The sequence below is a fragment of the Sinocyclocheilus anshuiensis genome, unplaced genomic scaffold, assembly GCF_001515605.1.
Source record: "Sinocyclocheilus anshuiensis isolate Anshui unplaced genomic scaffold, SAMN03320099.WGS_v1.1 scaffold1010, whole genome shotgun sequence".
NCBI classification, from domain to species: Eukaryota; Metazoa; Chordata; class Actinopteri; order Cypriniformes; family Cyprinidae; genus Sinocyclocheilus; species Sinocyclocheilus anshuiensis.
In genome coordinates, this window is record NW_015537936.1 from 199,297 (window position 1) to 211,558 (window position 12,262).

The 12,262-nt window shown below is 36.8% G+C and overlaps 1 protein-coding gene across 1 annotated transcript in view; it reads left to right on the plus strand.

Annotated features, from left to right (window-relative positions):
- Positions 1-5,176: 5,176 nt before the first annotated feature.
- LOC107659214 (P2Y purinoceptor 3-like) overlaps positions 5,177-12,262 on the plus strand; it is a 19,075-nt gene continuing 11,989 nt past the window's right edge. The window contains exon 1 of the mRNA XM_016448083.1: positions 5,177-5,295. The gene's annotated coding sequence lies outside the window, so the exon portion shown is untranslated. The remainder of the gene's footprint in view (positions 5,296-12,262) is intronic.

The following is a 12,262-nucleotide window of genomic DNA, read 5'->3' on the forward strand; positions in this document are numbered from 1 at the left end:
CTTTGAAGGCATCTTGAGTAAAACTGCTTCATATTTAACGAAGCATATGCAAAATGCTTGAACCGGAAGCGACGAGACCCAGTTAACAGAATACGGAAGTCTGTTGCGCATAACCCCTATTGGAGGAAAGTGTTTTCAACCAGGTAAGACCAGCAAACTGAATTTGAATCACTTGCAAAATGATTTAGATTAAACCATTAGTCTGAAAAGCTGAACAGCTGCTATCAACAAAAATAACTTGAATAATTCTTAATGGGATAGTTCTTGGGATAAAACCAAAATAACGACTTTATTCAACAATTCTCCTCCAAATCACCATTATCGAGAGTACACATGGACTGTTTTACTGATGAACATGGGAACATTTGCGTTGCTGTCTGGTCAGAGAGCTCTCAGATTTCATCAAAAATATCTTCATTTGTGTTCCGAAAATGAACAAAGGCCTTACAGGTTTGGGATGACATCAGGCTGAGTAATTAATGGCATGGTTTTTCATTTTTGGGTGAACTATCCCTTTAAATCTTTAATCATTTCACTTTACTTCACTCATATTTTAGAAGCAGACACCAGACATTGTTTTGCAACAAACCTTGAAATGTGAATGAATCTCTTCAAGCTGTTCAAGTGTCAGCAGGTCATTTTTTTCTTCTGCATTTGGAAACGGTGAATATACTCGTTCCAGCACGTATGGAGTCATGTTTCCTACATTCCCAAAGACTTTCAGTGGCAGCGGAGACCAGGATCAGATGTAACATCTACAGTTTTGTACAGTTCACAGACTAATGTACATGCAACCTTTTCATAAGAAACATTTACACATGCCGAAAAGTAATAGTGCCATTCATTGTTTACATTGAGAAAGACAAGATTATAATATTGAATTTAATTCAGTCAGTTTGGGGAAATGGTTTTGCTTCAATATTTCTTAGTGCTTAATAGTTTACCTTTATTCAGTTGTAATTCTGAACTGTCAAGAACATTGTGTTAAAAAGCAACAGATATATGAAAATATATTAAAGAGCTGATGTGTCAATCTGTCTGCAAACCACTTTAATGCTTAAGTGCATATTTAAAAAGAAAAAGAATTCTAGTGAAGACGTTTTGATCAGGCAGAAAGATAACTTTATTAAGAATATAGTGAATCACCAATATAACTTGTTTGTGTTCAAACAAATATAGCATGTTATAATTGCCCTCTTACGTTTATTTTCCCCTGTAGTTGTTTTCCAGTGAAATTTTAGAGGACTATTATTATTATTGAATCTGTCCCAAAAACGCCATTAGAGGTCATTTCTGGGTAAATTTAGAAAGGAGGTAATGGTCATTTGTGTTGCGTGTGTCCATTTCCTGCCCTAATCGCCCCAGTCATCCCAGCTGCATGCTCCCCACAATCCAATTTACCTAATTAATTAGCATTAGTACATGTGTGCAGAATCATACAGGCATTTTCTGTCGTCAGCTGGGGATCATGAACACAGACCCAACACCGGACATCAGATAGAGATGTTTCAACCATTTTCATATGCTTCCTTTGGAGGTCTCAAACCACACAGATTGAGGTTTTGGAGGCATTTCAAGAGCCCCGGGGCCCATAATCTAGCCCTGCCCTGGACGGAAATGTCTGTTAGATCTTAACAGGCGCTTAATAGGTCTGATGTTATGAAGAACCTGAAATTCTGCATCCCACTCAACATGGCTGGAACTCGAGCCGTTAATGCACATGCTCCGACAAGTTCAGTGTAGGTGATGTGATGCGTTTCCCAATCCCATTCCCATTAATTTCTTTTCCTTACTCACTACTATGACAAACATGGGGGGGAAAGAAAAAGAAAAGAAATGAAAATGAGCCTTTACCTAGAGTCCTCAAATGTCACCATACACTCTTAAAAATATAGGTTCTTAATTGGAATTTTTGGTTTCATGAAGAGCCTTTAACATCCATGGGAACAGAAGATTATTTACACTTAAAAATTATGGTTTTGGCAGAGATGCCAAAAAAAAAAATGTTTGAATTCCACAAAGAACTTTCAGTGATCAGATCCTACAAGAACCTTTTTGTGTGTGTGTAAAGAACGTTCTGTTAATCTAAAGAAACTTTTTCCACTACAAAGTATTGTCTGTGGAATGGAAAAATTCCATCGATTCCAAGATTCTGGATTTTAAAAGTTCTTCAAGGAACCATAGATGGCAAGTATTTTAAGAGTGTGTAGTCGAAAAAGGTTCTTTAGATTGTTAAATTGTTCTTCAGACTAAGAAAATGTTTTGTTTTTCACTTAACTGTTCACTGAAAGGTTCTTTGGAGAACCAAAAAAGTGTTTTGGCATAGCTGCGAAAACACCTTTATTTTAAGAGTATAACATACAGTGCCTTGCGAAAGTATTCATACCCCTTCATTTTTTTTACATTTTGTTATGTTGCTGCCTTAAAAACTTCTTTAAATTACTTTTTTCTACATCAATCTACACTCCATACACCATACTGACAAAGCAAAAACAGAATTGTCACAACTTCGTAAATTTATTAAAAATAAAAAACTGAAATAAGTACATTGCATAAGTATTCATACCCTTAACTAAATATTTATCTGAAGCACCTTTACAGACTCAAGTCTTTTTTGTTTGATGCGACAAGCTTTGCTCATTAGCATTTGGCAATTATCTGCCATTCTTCTCCTCACCTCTTCACCTTTCAAGCTCTGTCAGGTTGGATGGGGGCAGATGCACATTTTCAGGTTCTTAGGGTCATTGTCCTGTTGGAAGGTGAGCCTTCTGCCCAGTCTGAGCTTCTGAATGCTCTGGACAAGGTTTTCATTAAGGCTATCTCTATATTTTGCTGCACTGAGCTTTTCTTCTACTCTGACGAGTCCCTCAGTCCCTGCTGCTGAAAAACAGCCCCTCAGCATGAGGCTGCTAAAAAGCACACTTTACTTTTTGGGTGGTACTCTGCAGGTGATGAGCGGAGCTGGTTTCCTTCAAACATGATGCTTAGAATTGAGGTTCATCAGACCAGAGAATCTTGTTTCTCAGAGTCTGAGGGTCCTTTAGATGCTTTTTTGTAAATTCCAAGTGTGTTTTAATGTGTCTTCACTGAGGAGACGATTGAGTTTGGCCACACCGCCATAAAGACTGGATTGGTGGAGTGTTGCAGCGATGTTTGTCCTTCTGTAGATTTCTCCTATCTCCACATATGATCATGGAGCTCAACTAGAGTGACCATCAGGTTCTTGGTCACCACACTAACCAAAGCCCTTCTCCATCAGTTGCTCAGTTTGGCCATGAGGCCATCTCTGAGTGACCATCAGCTTCTTGGTCACCATGCTAACCAAAGCCCTTCTCCATCAATTGCTCAGTTTGGCCAGGAGGCCAGCTCTAGGAAGAGTTCTGGTTGTTTCAAACTTCTTCCATTAAGGGTAACAGAGGCTACATGCTTCTGTGAACCTTCAATGAAGCTGAATTGTTTCTGAACTCTTCCCCCGATGTGTGGCTTGACGCAAACCTGTTTCTGAGCTCTACAGGCAGTTATTTTGACCTCAGGGCTTGGTTTTTGCTCTAATATGCATTATCAGCTGTTAGACCTTTTATTAAGACGTGTGCCTTTCCAAATCATACCCATTCAATTGAATTTGCCAGAGGTTAACTTCACTTGAAGTGTAGTAATATCTACAAGCAAAATGAATGCTCCTGAGCTAAATTTCAACTGTCCCAGATAATGGGTATGAATACTTATGCAATGGAATCATTTTAGTTTTTTATTTTTAATAAATGTTCTAAGATGTTAAAAACCTGTTTTTTTGCTTGACAATTATGGTGTATGGCGTGTAGATTGTTGTGGGAAAAAACTAATTTAAAGCAGTTTAACATAAGGCAGCAACAAAACAAAATGTGAAAAAAATGAAGGGGTATGAATACATTCGCAAGGCACTGTACTAGTGTACTACAGTATTAGCTATTATATTTTTGAATCATGCATATCAAATGCATATCACAGATCTACAACCTGCATCAAAGCCTCTCACTGAAGCCCCTCAGGCTGATGCTGTACCCAACACGGGTGTTTTTCTGTCTCAGCTCGTGTAAAATGGTAAATATAATAAAGCATATTTCATGTCTGATGCTGAAAACCAAGGACACATAGCAGTTATATATGTAAAATCATATATACTGTATATATATATATATAGGAAATAAAAGCACAATATTTTGTTATCACTGTGGTTTAATTTTGTTAGCAACTTCAAAGCAGATCGTTTTATGAATAAGACGTAAAATCAGTATCATTGCATTTTGTTGAACTTGTTAACTTGAATCTGCATGTATACAAAACCTCTACCAGTTTAACTGAGCATTACTGGATCCATTAGGCGAAAATAAATTTGACACTAAATGACCCAGCTTCTGTTGAATATTTGCTCTTATTCACTGGAAATGAATTTTCACAAACACTAGACCTATTTCGGTCTTACTTATGCCAAGGTTTAAGAGGTCTGTCTGAAGTTGCCAAGTTTTTATTTTCATACTTTTGGAGCAACATAATGTGTGTGAAAAGAAGTTATCAGTTTGTTTTGATTCCAAAAATTATGTAAATATCAAGGTGGACTATTTAACCTACTTTTGTTATGCCTGCTTTAACTTGTTCTGCGCCTTTAACAAATTAGCAAAAACATGAAGAGTTTGCATGGATCACATAAAATCAGTTTCCATGCCTTTTAATATGAGTCTTTGGTGTTAAACTTTTTTTTTGTGTGGTGTAAACAGCAGACAACTGCCTGCAGGCCAAAATCATGTACAAAATAAAAATGCGTTGATTGACAGTTGTTTGTTGATATCAACGGATGATTATGCTCAGCATATTCGAACACAGTGGTGTAGGAGTTTTAACTGCGGGGCAATTTGAAATAGTATGGCATTTCTATGTTTGTCCACCAACTTTCTGTGAGATAATAAGTACACAATGTGCATTAATGTGCCAAACTATAGACTATGTATACAATGAATACATTTATCTACAGAAATCTACACATCAAATTTCCGAAGCAAAAACACTGAGAAAAAAAAAACACTTATGAAAGTCTTTCAGCCAATCAGACGTGACGTTACGTGATTAATATTCATGAGACGGGGGTGGGTGACTAACAGGGTGTCGATGACTCGCAGGTGCAGAAGGAAGAAGAGAGCAATGCAGAGTAGTTTGCTACTTCTGTTTTCTTCGTCTCTCTGAGGCGATTCACTTTTACTTCGCAGACAGAGTTGTTTACTGGTGTTCAGCAGGGGGAATAACGAAAGAGTGGATGCAAAGGTAAGTTTAGGAAGCAATTAAAACACTTTGTTTACGATATTAAAATCAAGTGGCATGAAATGATTATATGCATTAGTTGTTTATTATGGGCACGCATAGTGATGTTTAGCTACTTATGCATGTAGATACTAATAAATAATACTAATTCCTAATCCAGGTTTTGTTCTTATAGAAATATATTATGTTCTGTTGCCTGTCATGGTTTTACAAAATTAATAATAGCCTACAAAACTGCTCTAGTGCTACAAATAAATATATAACATTAAAGAAACTGATATTAATTGCAATAACCCATAACTAATTATGACTAACACCTGTTACCTAATTCAGATTTTGATGTTAAAATTAAAAATTCATATCAAAAACGAATTAAAAAACATGGTCTTGATCATTTTGTAGAATATAGATTTTATAAGACGCCTTTTATGTTCACATTTCAAACATGTGCTGTGAAATCATTAATTTATTTATTGATTTAGTAAATATTTGATTTATTGATTGATATACAGTTTCAGCTCCACACCATCTGTCACGTTCATTTATTTTGTACAGTGATGTTAGTACAGTAATGCAGTGTTGTAAATCACGTCTCTGTGTCTGAAAAGTGTCATTCGGTCCTGATTGATATTAACACCTGTATAAACAGCTCTGTGGAAGTATGATTCCACAGAATTGCTGGATTTCACTGTAAGTCATTGTTTGCAGTGCAGATTCCAGTAGGTTAGTGATGCTCTAGTGAATAGCTTCTGTGCTCTATGTTTCTTTTATGTGCATGTAGATGTGTAATTAGGGGAAATAACATCATAGTGTGGGAAGAAATGTGTGTAGTAAAGAAAATATTCCAAGAGGTTGTTAATCCAGGCCAGAATCTACAATAGCCTCCTTTTTTTATTTTTTGGCCTTCTTAAATTCATCACGATGACAGCCAGTGGCGCCAAGGGGGCGGTTTGTACCCCTTAACAGAGAGAAAACACAAGCCAAACGCTAGGAAAAGATAGAAGAGAACAATGTCCCACTCAGAAACATGACTTTCCTTTGCCAAAATGGCAAATTTCCAACTGTTACTGGTTTGTTGTAATATGTGTAATTGTGCTGTAGAGAAATGTCACCACTTGATGTTGCTTGGAAGCAAACCCATGCTCTACTGTGCTATTTTTGCACCTGACTAGTATGATAAATGCTTGCAAGGTGACTGACCCTCTTACCAATATCTGCTTCCATTTCCATGCCCACATACTGACACTATGTCACACGTTTATATTGTATAACCAGGGTTCATTTGCCTTCTCATTGGGTGCTGTCACAATGCAAGTATTCAAAATCAAAATGTCAAATATTGCTTTAAGACTTGACAGGATTTTTTCCCATTTTTCAGTTGCAACGGTGTTTTGTTTGCTAAGCATATAAAGAATGCCTTGTGACAAATTTTTCCAGAAAAAGGTGTGGAAAGTGTTTGGAAAATGGCAAATGCCATGAAAGTGAACCCATAATGCTCTCTTTCTATAATTCTATCACTTTAATCTGTCTGAAATTTGCGTAATAGCTCGTCATGTGGAGTAACTGCTAAATTAAGACTCTTGCGGTTTCAGGTTGCTGCTCTCTCAAACGTTCTGTCACCACCCCTGCAGATATTTGCATAAGTGTCACAAGAAATATATGTAGTCACACTAAAACTAATCTCCATATACAACACTCTTGACTCAAACAAGTCCTGATTGGGGTTTCTTGAGTTCTAGCCAGCAGACAGCTGACAGATATCACTGTTTGCTTAAATCAACAGCCATAACAACCACTCCCTCTCCGTTCCACTCCATGAAGCTCCACAGTCTCAGTCAACATTGTTACATTAATGCAGTCAAGATGCAGGTCACATTCTACCATAAATATGACAAACTCCAGCTGTGTTCTTGGACTGTCTATTTTTGACCATGAGTCTATGACTTCATGCAAGAACTCAAATAACCCTGGGGCAGAATAGAAGAATGAGGCTTTTCCAGTGTCTAATGAAAATGCAACCATCAGTGTTGGGTTGGAGATTTGTGAGATAGTCAGTGCTGGGTTGGAGATATCTACAATCTTTAAATCTACAGTTTTTGTCTGGTGGACAGCAAAATTATACAGACTCGGTGATAGGCTAAGCAACTACCTAGCAACTGCATCCCAGCATCCTAGCCACCACTGACAACACCATAGCAATTGCATAGCACCGTAGCAACTCTCTGATAATGCCCACGACACTCTGGCAACTGCATAGCGACAGCTTAGCAACCACTTAGAACAATCTGGCAGCTCCAAAGCAACGCCCTGGCAACAACCCACAACACTGTAGAAACTGCATAGCGATACCCTGGCAACCACTCTCACCATTCCAGAAATGGCATGTTGACACTACGGCAACACCTTCAACATCATGGCAGCAGCATAAAAACCACCTAGCAACCACCTAGAACACTCTGGCAGCGGCATAGCAACGCCCTGGTAACCACCCATAACACTGTAGAAACTGCATAGCAACACTCTAGCACCAATTACAATGCCACAGTGACACCATTACAACCCCGAGAACACTGTGGCAACTGCAAAGCAACACCCTGGCAACCACCCACAACACTCACAATGCCAGAATAACAATCACAACTGCATAGCAATGCACTGGCAACCACCCACAACACTCTAGAAATGGCATATCAACACTATGGCAACACCTTCAACATCATGGCAACAGCATAGCCACAACCTAGCAACCATCTAGAACACTCTTGCAACTGCACAGCGGCACCCTAGCAACCACCTACAATGCCCTAGAAATGGCATATCAACTCTAAGACACTAAGGCAACACCTTCAACAGCATCGCCACACCCTAGCAGCCACATAGAACACTCTGGCAACACCCAGAATATCCCAGCAACTGCATAGCAGCACCCTAGCAACCACTTACAACCACATTTTCCAAATAAGGATGTCGGCTTGTCCTTGTGGTAATACTTGGAGAAATCAATTCCATCAAATTCAGTTAATCAAGATTTAATAAAAAATATAATATACTATAATAGAAATATAAATGATATATAATACAAATATTAGATATAAATATAAAATAATATAAAACATAAATGTATAAATAAAAACATAAATATAAATTGAACATAAACATGTCAGAAAACCAAACTGACATTCCTCTCTTCCAGAACTCAGTGTTTTAGCTGAGTCCCACCTGAGGCTGGTCAGTCGTGTGTTCCTAAACCTGTCTAGACAGATCCAGCCTTCTGCTTTCACTCCAGCCATCTCCGAGCTGATGACCTGGGCTGGGCTGGACTAATGATAAGGTATCAGCAGAATCAGACCCTTCAGCAACAGTTACTGAAGAATGAAGACTGTGTGTGCAATCAGATTACTGCAAAAACCACTGGATTAACAGCATCTGCTAAATACTCACAGTAGTACTGGGCAGACACACACACACACACACACACAGGCTCAGACAAAGAGATGTTCTTGTGAAACGGGATGTCTCATGTCTGTTGTTGCACAACACTTCTTGATAATGATGTTAGATGCTGTGATGAAAGACAAGAACTTTAGGGGAAAAAGTCTTTAGTTCGTCTACTGCAGTGAAGCTTTCACTAATTTATCTAGTGTAGATAAGCTCATAAAGATGGGGTATTATGCAATAAACACACATTTACTGATCGCATTACCTGCAGTAATGTGTCTTGGTGGCATAAACCGAAATTAGGCTTTTACTTGAATGTGCACAAATTGGGAATCGATCCAGACAGCAGGATTTTGTAAAAGATTCTGTTCTGCATGCGTACATAGACCTACAATGATGCAATATAAGGACACGTGTGAATAGCTATAGAATTAATCTACCAAGGATTCAGATTAATATTGTAATTTTACTCTGTTATTATATATATATATAGAGAGAGAGAGAGAGAGAGAGACTTGGACAAGTTTCTCTTTTTTTAGAGAAATAAAATGAGGAATTGGACATAAAAGCAAAGAACACATGAATGGAGGTTTTGAGGAGTCTTTGTGGCCATCCTTTATCACCGATCTCATGAATGTTTTGCCTTCTTTGATAGTAAGAATGGGGCACTTCATTTAAATATGAATCAACTCATTCAAACTGGGAACTGAAAGGAGTAAAAGAGGAATGCGAACTCTTTCTTTTCCTGTGTCTTTAGCAAGCGTGTCACATGATTTGTGCTGCTTTACTATCTATCAAAAGTGCAATGTGAACTCTTGTTTTTCGATTTGCGTAACAGTGTTTATGAATGGTTCAAGAATGCTACATTTAGCTTTATTTAGTGTACAGTGTCTTTTTATTTAAAGTAAACAGGTTTTTGTCTCTGAAAAATAGATTATCAGAAATAAAATGTTATCAGGATCATGAAAAACAGAAGTGTTGCAATTCCATTTGCTGCCACTAGTGGCACAGAAATGACACACTTTGCATTTAGACGATCTAGTCAGTGGGTGTAAATAATGGCACATTTAAAGGTGGGGTAAGTGATTTCTGGTAGCCAATGTTGATATTTCAAATCACCAAAACAAACACGCCCCTACCCCAAACGGGTCACGCCTCTATTTTGATAGCTCCGCCCCACAAGTACGCAACCCTGGCAACGATTATGGCGGAATCTGCTGTATTATTATCTGCCGTATTAAACATATTATCTTACTTTTTGGACACACTTTGGGAGCTGACGCTTGAAACAGACAGTGGAGGAGGTTTAGATGCTCCAAGTTTATAGGGTGTGGAAATTAATGTGTCTTTATCATAGCTGAAGGGAACAAAATAAGATTGCAGATGAACAAACAAGCGAACGTGACACACGAGCATATTCAAGCAAAAGCCAGCATATATTAGTTCTGTGAAACAAAGCAAAACCAATGTTACTCACCTATTGAGAAGAAACAAAGCAACCTCGGCATCCGATCGCAGGCCTTCCCGCTCCTCGAGTTCTCTCCAGCTCTGGAAAGATGATCTGAAATTTACACGGGTCCTACTTCTTGCCTTATCGTAAGCCTTCTTTTGTTCCGCAGATGTTTTCCTCTTTTGTTTTTTATCCGCCATCTCTATCTTTCTGTCGTCGCTCGGCTCGGCTAATGTTCATCCTGTGCACTGAACGCTCTCTCCTCCACATCATGAGTAGACACGCCCCTTACTGCTGATTGGCTACAAGTTTGTTTTGGTACTCAGCCCGACTCGGTTTTCTAAAGCGTTTTTGAAAAAATACATACCCCACCTTTAAGCCATTTCTGTTAATATGTTTGTTAAGTAGATTATATTTTACATTTTTTAAGGCTATTTTAGTGATTTATAAACAATAATAATTTATCATTTGTAATTTATAAGTTATAACTTCTTTCCACTTCGCATGCATTTCTTTACTAAGGATTCATAATTTTAAACCCCAAGTCTATATGACGTCCTCCACATCCCATCATATGTTCTCACATCTTTACACAATAAACACACTCCACTGCTGGTCAAGTGACGCTTTCCTGCCTTAAATTTTCAAAGCGGCATCTTGCATTGTATTAGCGACACCAATTATAAATATAATTCTAATATTCTCATGTGAAATTACATCTTGGCAAGTCACATGGGAAAATGTCTGTAAATCCAGTCATGTTTATATATTGACCATATGACTTGTGTCTTAACATTCAGTGTTATCCAACACCAGAGAATATAGAGTAAAATATATCAGTGAGTGCTTTCACTCGGCGGTATGATTAATGAAGTTGCCCAGTGGCTCCTGAGAGTCTGGCAAACACAGTTAGTTCGCTCACTGTCTGCATGAATCCTGCAGCGTTATTGAATGTTTTAACTCTAATTGGGTTTGAAGGAGTGATATTTTCTCTCTAATTTGGTTTTTACTTACTATGTTTGGACTGTATAAATGTGTTTTGCATGCACACACTGAATGGATGTGCAGTTTGCAACATTTAGGGATCCATTTGTTTAGTTCTGTTGGAAAGAAAAATCACTGTTGAGATCTTTTTAATGTCAGTGTTCAATGAGATTAAGCGAATTTGCTTAAGTCACCTGATTTTCTCCAGAGTAAGACTCCAATCATTTCTCCTATGAAGAATCTGAATAATGTCTCAAATTCAGATTTGAATGTCAGATATTTCAATGTGAGCTTCATTTGTGTCTATTTTAATTACTCACAACTGAAATTTTAGGAGAAACACTGAGACAAATATGATACTCAATGAGAACTCAGGCTGTGAATAAGCATCCATTTGGCAATAATATTTTCTTCTAGATTATGCTAAATAAAATATGTTTTGGCCCTTTTTGGAAAGGATAGGTAATGATGGAGAAGGATCACAATATAAATTTATTGATTTAGATGTAATATAATATATACTGGATAATGTACAGTTAAATGTTATTTTGTGATCATGACTGGCTGACTGTGCATTTTCTCGCTTATCATGCATTCTGACCAAATAAATAAATATGTGAAGATTAAATATTGATTCAAGTATAAATTAATAATTATTTATTAATTTTATTAGCATTTTTCATGTATGTTATTTTTAAAGAAAATAGTTGATTACAATGTACAAAAGAATTAACCCACTGCAACAATATTACAGCAGTGTTGTTTTCATTTTATTTATATACTATTGTAGCATTTATTAATATTATGAATTTTTCATAACTATAGCTTTTCATAATATAAGTCATAATTATAGCTTTTATTGTAATATTTTAGCTGTCATTGTAAGTTTTAATAATTTGATGTGATTTTATTTTATTTTTTTAATTTCTATTTATTTATTTTTTGTATATTTAGCAATTTTGGTAATTTTATTGCTTTTAAACAAAAAAAATATAATATATTTTAACTTTTATTGCTTTTAAACTTAGTTAAGGTTATATTTCTAATTTTAAAGCTTTTCATCTAATTTATATATATATATATATATATATATATAAA